This window comes from Chiloscyllium plagiosum, chromosome 44 (assembly GCF_004010195.1).
Source record: "Chiloscyllium plagiosum isolate BGI_BamShark_2017 chromosome 44, ASM401019v2, whole genome shotgun sequence".
Classification (NCBI taxonomy): Eukaryota; Metazoa; Chordata; class Chondrichthyes; order Orectolobiformes; family Hemiscylliidae; genus Chiloscyllium; species Chiloscyllium plagiosum.
The window spans coordinates 3,245,174-3,252,869 of NC_057753.1; the positions used below are offsets into that span (position 1 = coordinate 3,245,174).

A 7,696-nucleotide genomic window follows, 5' to 3' on the forward strand; every position below is an offset into this window, starting at 1 on the left:
GGGACGACCGCGCACACTGCCCCCTGCCATCCCCACCATCTGCTCGTCCCAATTACAGGGTTTTGGAGCTGCCGCTCGGGTCATGGCGGCGTGAAGGCCCATAATGCACTGCGAGCTGGAAAGCGCTCCGTGCCTGGGACGGGCTGCGCCTGTGAAGACGGCGGAACCACCCGCGCATGTGCGCAATGTGGCAATTGCGTTTTTCCCTTTGTCAGCTCGCGCTTTGCATCTGACCAATGGAGAGCCTCGGATGACCGGAAGGGGACTGGTCCTCCAACCAATCAGCGCGGTCCTATTGTCTGAACGCGGACGTTGGACAATGAGCATTGGAAGGTGTCCCAGCAAAGATGCTGCTGAGCCTCTCTCTCTCTCTCTCTCTGAATGAAGATTGAGCTCCACCCAGACTGCAGCTTCCTCTGTGCAATAACTGTGAGTTCAACACTTTCTTTTCTCCCTATTTCTATTGATTTTCTCATTTTCTGGGGTTAATTTCTTTTTTAACCTGAAAAGCAAGGGAGTGAATCCAGCCAGGGGTCAGTGTCTGGAAAGGTTGGCCAAGGTCTCTCTGAAAGACATTGACATCCTTTGCTCTCACTGTTTGACCCATTTATTTGTCTAGGTAAAAGCGTGATCTCGTTCCCAACCTTCGTTATTCAAGGATGTTTTCCTCAGGGGATGGAGAACATTTAAGGGGCCAGGAAAATCAACCATAGAGTCCCATACAGTGTAGAAACAGGCCCTTCGGCCCAACAAGTCCACACCGACCCTCTGAAGGGTAACCCACCCAGATCCATGGCTCCTACCCTATTTACCGCTAATGCACCTAACCTACATATCCCTGAACACCAAGGGCAATTTGTCATGGCTAATCCACCCAAACCTGCACATCTTTGGGTTGTGGGAGGAAAGAGGAGCACACGCAGATACCGGGAGAATGTACAAACTCCACACAGACAGTCGCCTGAGGCTGGAATTGAACCTGGGTCCCTGACACTGTGAGGCAGCAATGCTAACCACTGAGGCACCATGCCGTCCCAAAAGCATGTTGGTTCGTATTAAAATTAGTACTTGTACTTCAATAATAACTTCTGGTAGTATAATCTGGTACTGTAGCTGTGTTATTTATTTCTTGTCATAGTGTCCGCATGGACATAGAGCTATAAAGCATGGAAACAGACCCTTAGCTCCAACTCATCCATGCTGACCGGATATCCTAAATCTGATCTAGTCCCATTTGCAAACATTTGGCCCATATGCCTCTGAACCCTTCCTATTCATATACCCATCCAGAGCCTTTCAAATGTTGGAATTGTACCCGGCTTCACTATCATCTCCAGTAGCTTGTTCCGTATACACGCTACCCTCTGCATGAAAACGTTTGCCTCTGGTCCCGTTTAAATCTTTCCCCTCTCATCTTAAACTTTTGCCTTCTAGTTTTGTACTTCTCTACTCTGGGGAAATTGATCTTGTTACTCACTTTATCCATGCCCTTCCTGATTTTATAAACCTGCATAACGTTTATAAATCCCTATAAGGTACCTCAGGCTCTGATGGGAAGGTTAAAAAGCTTCAGTGAACAAAACAGCCTCTTCAGACCCTTCCCTCCAATCCCAGCAACTACCTGGTAAATCGTTTGTAGATCTTATTTGAACTCTTTCATGATTAACAACATATTCTCAACAGCAGGGAGACCAGAATTGAATGCAGTATTCTAAAAATGGCCTCACCGGTGTCCGGTACAGCCGTGACACGATAGCCAATTCGTATACTCGATCTTCTGACCAATGAAGGCAAGCATGACAAATGCTTTCTTCACCACCCGGTCTACCTGCGACTCCACTTCCAAGGAATTATGTACCTTGGTTTCTTTATTTGCCAACGCTACCATTAACTGTATAAGCCCTGCCCTGGTTTGCCTTGCCAAAATACAACATCTCACATTTATCGAAATTAAACTCTGTCTGCCACTCCTTGGCCCATTGGCCCATCTGATCAATGTCCTGCTGTACTCTGAGCTAACCCTCTTCGCTGTCCACTCCACCGGCAGTTTTGGTGTCATCTGCAAACTGACTAACCATACCTCCTATGTGTATGGAAGTTATTATGGCAGTAATGTCGTTAACATAATATTGTAGTGTAGGCCCGGGATCATGTTACAGGGCTCCAGTAACAGGTAATGGTGTTGCGTTGTGATAGGCTAGTTAAATTACTGGGAGATGAGCTAGTGCTGAAGATGATGCTGTTGTAATGTGATAGGTTAATGGCCTATCATATTACAATAGCATCATCTTCAGCATTAGCTCATCTCCCAGTAATTTAACGGGGGTAGGGGGAGGAGCCTGGGAAGACATTTTGCTGGCTCCCACAGCTTTGATTTTGCAAGATTTAAAGTTTCATTTTGTGAAGGATTTTCTGCATCTCCTGGTAATTTTTTGTGGAACATTGAATGATTCTTCCACAATGTGTGCACATCCAAATCATTTGTATCAACGATGAAAAGCAGTTGACCCAGTTCTGATCCCTGCAGTAAGCTGCTGTACACAAGCCTCCAGTCTGAAAAGCAACCCTCTACCACCACCCTCTGTCTCCTACCATCAAGCCAAATTTGTAACCACTTGGCTAGCTCCCCCTGGATCTCATGTGATCGAACCTTGCTAACCATGTCTTGCTGAAACCCATGTAGAAATATCTACCGCTCTGTCATCATCTATCTATTTTTGCCACCTCTTCAAAAAAGCTCAATCAAGTTTGTGAGACATGAGTTCCCACGCACAAAGCCATGTTGATTGTCCTAATCAGTCCTTGCCTTTCCAAGTACATGTACATCCTGTTCCTCAGAATTCCCTCCAACAACTTTTACCCCCCCACTGACATCAGGCTCACTGGTCTACAGATGCCTGGCTTCTGCTTAAATAATGGCACTCCATTAGCCACCGTCCAGTCTGTAGGCACCTCACCCATATCTATTAAATATCTACCCAAATGTAATCAAATATCTCAGCAAGGGGCCCAGCACTCTTTTCCCTAGTTTCCCACGGAGTTCTGGGCTACACCTGATCAGGGTCCCGGGGATTTATTTACCTTTATGTATTTTAAAACCTCCAGCACCACCCCTTTTGAAAGACAGACATTTTTCAAGGCATCGCTATTTATTTCCCCAAGTTCCCCTAGCTTCCAAGTCCTTCTCTACGGTAAATACTGACACAAAAAAAATTGTTTAGCACATCAGCCACTTCCTGTGATTCCACACAGAGATGGCCTCGTTGGTCTGTAACGTGTCCTGTTCTCTCGCTTTTGCCCTGAATGTGTTTCGAGAATGGCTTTGGATTCTCCTTGACCCTATTTTCCAAAACTACCTCACCTTCCCTTTTTGCCCTCCTGATTTCCCTCTTAAGTATACCCCTACTGCCTTTCTACTCCTCAAGGGAATCATTCAATCCCAGCTGTCTATACCTGATACTTGCTTCCTTTTTCTTGACCAGAATTTTAATGTTTCTAGCCATCCAGCATTCCCTGCCAGCCTTGCTCGTCACACTAGCAGGAGCATCCTGTCCCTGAACGTTTGTCTCATTTTTGCATGTCTTCCCCTTTCCACCTGTCCTTTTACCCGCAAACAGCATCCCCCAATCAACCTTTGAACGTTCCTGCCTGACGCCATCGAAATTGGCCAATTTAGAACTTTTAACTTTTAGATCCAGTCTATCCTTCTGCATAACTATTTTAAAATTAAGACAATTAAGATCACTTGCTTTAAAGTGCTTCCCTGACCTGACATCGCAGTCACTTCCCAAGAAAAGGGCAAGGTTTTCTCTTTCTCTGATAGGTACATCCGCACATGGAATAAGAATTTTTTTTGGGACACACTTAACTTCCTCTTGGGATGCTGTACAGGATATTATTGAGGCCACTTTTGGAATACTGTGTATAATTCTGGTCCCCTTTCGAGAGGAAGGATGTTGTAAAACTTGAGAAGGTGCAGGAAAGATTTACAAGGATGTTGCCGGAGCTGGAGGGTTTGAGTTCTCGGGAGAGGCTGGGGCCGTTTCTTCCCTGGAGTCACAGAGATGTACAGCACAGGAGCAGACCCTTCGGTCCAACCCATCCATGCCGACCAGATATCCCAACCCAATCTAGTCCCACCTGCCAGCACCCGGCCCATATCCCTCCAAACCCTTCCTGTTCATATACCCATCCAAATGCCTCTTAAATGTTGCAATTGTACCAGCCTCCACCACTTCTGTCGCAGCCAAATGTTGAGATATTTGTGGGTGCAGACCATAGAGTCTGTTTCCATGCTGTATGAATCAATAAGCCTTCAATGCTGTGGCAGTCCTAGACTGTGCTGGGAACATTAAAATCCTCTCTCATTACACTCCTATTATTCTGATAGATGTCTGAGATCTCCTTACACATTTGCTTCTCAGTTTCTCACTGACTCTATAGTACAATCCCAAAAAGGTGATTATCCCTTTCTTATTTCTCAGTTCCACGCAAATAGCTTCACTGGATATTCAAAGAAGAACAAAGAAAATGTACAGCCCAGGAACAGGCCCTTCGGCCCTCCAAGCCTGAGCCCATCCAAATGTCCCCACCTACTCATGCATCTGTCCAGACACATCTTACATGAACCTACCATACCCGCCTCAACCACCTCTGCTGGCAACACGTTCCAAACGCCCACCACCCTCTGTGTGAAGTAGTTGCCGCGTGTATCCCCCTTAAACGTTCCACCTCTCGCCTTGAAAGCGTGACCTCTCGTTACTGAATCCTTCACCCTGGGAAAAAGCTTGACTCTATCCACCCTGTCTATACCCTTCATGATTTTGTAAACCACAATCAGGTCCCCCCTCAATCTCCTTTTTCCTAATGAAAACAGTCCTAACCTACTCAACCTCTCTTCATAGCTAGCACCTTCCATACCAGGCAACATCCCTGCACCCTCTCCAAAGTGTCCACATCCTTTTGGTAATGTGGCGACCAGAACTGTACACAGTATTCTAAATGCGACCATTCCCTGAGGAATATTCTCCCCTTAGTAAAGCAGTAATGTTATCCTTAACTAAAAATGCACTCGCCCTCCTGTCTTGCTCCCCTCTGTCTTCCTTTACCATGCATCCCCTGGAACATTAAGCTGCCAGTCCTATCCATCCCTGAGCCACTTTTCTGTAACTGTTAAGACACCCCAGTCCCATTCTGGAAAGCCGGAAAATAGATAAGTCCCTTGTGCTGGAAGAGATTCATCCTAGGATTCTCTGGGAAGCCAGGGAGGAGATTGCCGAGCCTTTGGCTTTGATCTTTATGTCGTCATTGTCTACAGGATTAGTGCCAGAAGACTGGAGGATAGCAAATGCTGTTCCCTTGTTTAAGAAGGGGTGTAGAGATAACCCTGGTAATTACAAACCAGTGAGCTTTGGTTGTAAGAGATAGGATTTATAATCATCCAGAGAGGAATAGTTTGATTAGGGATAGTCAACACGGTTTTGTGAAGGGTAGGCCGTGCCTCACAAACCTTATTGAGTTCTTTGCGAAGGTGACCAAACAGGTGGTTGAGGGTAAAGTGGTTCATGTAGTGTTTATGGATTTCAGTAAGGCATTTGGTAAGGTTCCCCACGGTAGGTTATTGCACAAAATACAAAGGAATGGGATTGAGGGTGATTTAGCGGTTTGGATCAGAAATTGGCGAGCTGAAAGAAGAGCGAGGGTGGTGGTTGATTGGAAATGTTCATGCTGGAGTTCATTTAATATTAAGGTACCACAAGGATGTGATTTGGGGCCACTGCTGTTTGTCAGTTTTATAAATGACCTGGATGAGAGCATAGAAGGATGGGTTAGTAAATTTGCGGATGACACTAAGGTCGGTGGAGTTGTGGATAGTGCCGAAGGATGTTGCAGGTTACAGAGAGACACAGATAAGCTGCAGGGCTGGGCTGAGAGGTGGCAAATGGAGTTTAATGAGGAAAGCTGTGAGGTGATTCACTTTGGAAGGAGTAACAGGAATACAGAGTACTGGGCTAATGATGAGATCTTGGTAGTGTTGATGAGCAGAGAGATCTTTGTGTCCATGTATATAGACCCCTGAAAGTTGCCAATCAGGTTGATACGATTGTTAAGAAGGCATACTGTGTGTTGGCTTTTATTGGTAGGGGGATTAAGTCGGACTTTGAAGTCATGTTGTAGCTGTACAAAACTCTGGTGCGGCTGCACTTGGAGTATTGTGTACAGTTCTGGTCACTGCATTATAGGAAGGATGTGGAAGCATTGGAAAGGGTTCAGAGGAGACTTACCAGGATGTTGCCTGGTATGGAGGGAAGGTCTTATGAGGAAAGGCTGAGGGACTTGAGGCTGTTTTCGTTAGAGAGAAGAAGGTTGAGAGGTGACTTAATTGAGACATAAAAGATAATCAAAGGGTTAGAGAGGGTGGGCAGGGAGAGCCTTTTTTCTCAGATGGTGATGGCTAGCATGAGGGGACAAAGCTTTAAACTGAGGGGTGATAGATATAGGACAGATGTCAGAGGTAGTTTCTTTACTCAGAGAGTAGTAGGGGTGTGGAATGCCCTGCCTGCAACAGTAGTAGACTAGTAGTAGGGCATTTAAATGGTCATTGGATAAACATATGGATGTAAATGGAATAGTGTAGGTTAGATGGGCTTCAGATTGGTTCCACAGGTTGGCACAACATCGAGGGCTGAAGGGCTTGTACTGCGCTGGAACGTTCTATGTTCTCAACCATGCCTTGAGTTCATTTGCATCACCAGTCAAGCCTCATGTATTGAAATAAATAGTTTAATTTATCCGTGTTAGAATTAGATTTTATTGGAATTAAAATTAGAGTTAGATTTTAACTACCATGTGTACTCGAGTGCAGGGATACAGGAGTGCACATTGAAAAGTGCACAGAGTCATCGTACCCGGTGCCATCTTCGGCACAAAGGTACAAAATCTAGAAAAATAAATAAATAAAGTTAAAACTTCAACATCACGGTTCTTCTGAAGTGCTCAGTCATGCCGGGCTCTCACTCCCCAACAAGGGCTCGTTCTCACCTTGTCACCTCAGTCTTACCTCGGTTGCTGCCATCCTCTTGCCCGCCTTGACTATTTAACTTGCTCCCCCTAGCTACTGTCCAAGCCTCAGAGTTATCTCTTTTCTCAGTGCCTCTTTGGGTCTGGAAATTTCACCCCCCCCCCCTTACCAGTTCAAAGTTTCCTGAGTAGCACCAGCCAGTGTCCCCACCAGGATATCGGTGCCCGTCCGATTCAGGTCCATCTTATCTTTCTTGTCCCAGCCACTTGTGACCCTGGGTTGGCTAACGTGGTGCCACTATTTAAGAAAAGTGGTAAAGACAAGCCAGGGAACTGTAGACCGGTGAGCCTGATGTCGGTGGTCGGCAAGGGAATCCTGAGGGACAGGATGTACATGTATTTGGAAAGGCAAGGATTGATCAGGGATAGTCAGCATGGCTTTGTGGGTGGGAGATCATGTCCCGCAAACTTGATTGAGTTTTTTTGAAGAAGTAATAAAGAGGATTGATGAGGGCAGAGCAGTAGATGTGATATATGTGGACTTCAGTAAGGCATTCGACAAGGTTCCCCATGGGAAACTGAGAAGCAAGGTTAGATCTCATGGAATACAGGGAGAACTAGCCATTTGGATACAGAACTGGCTCAAAGGTAGAAGACAGAGGGTGGTGGTGGAGGG

The 7,696-nt window shown here is 45.9% G+C and overlaps 1 protein-coding gene across 1 annotated transcript in view; it reads left to right on the plus strand.

Moving 5' to 3' along the window:
• The first annotated feature begins 320 nt into the window (after window positions 1-320).
• Window positions 321-7,696, plus strand: part of LOC122543626 (zinc finger protein 850-like) — a 39,577-nt gene continuing 32,201 nt past the window's right edge. Inside the window, exon 1 of the mRNA XM_043682449.1 lies at window positions 321-429. The gene's annotated coding sequence lies outside the window, so the exon portion shown is untranslated. The remainder of the gene's footprint in view (window positions 430-7,696) is intronic.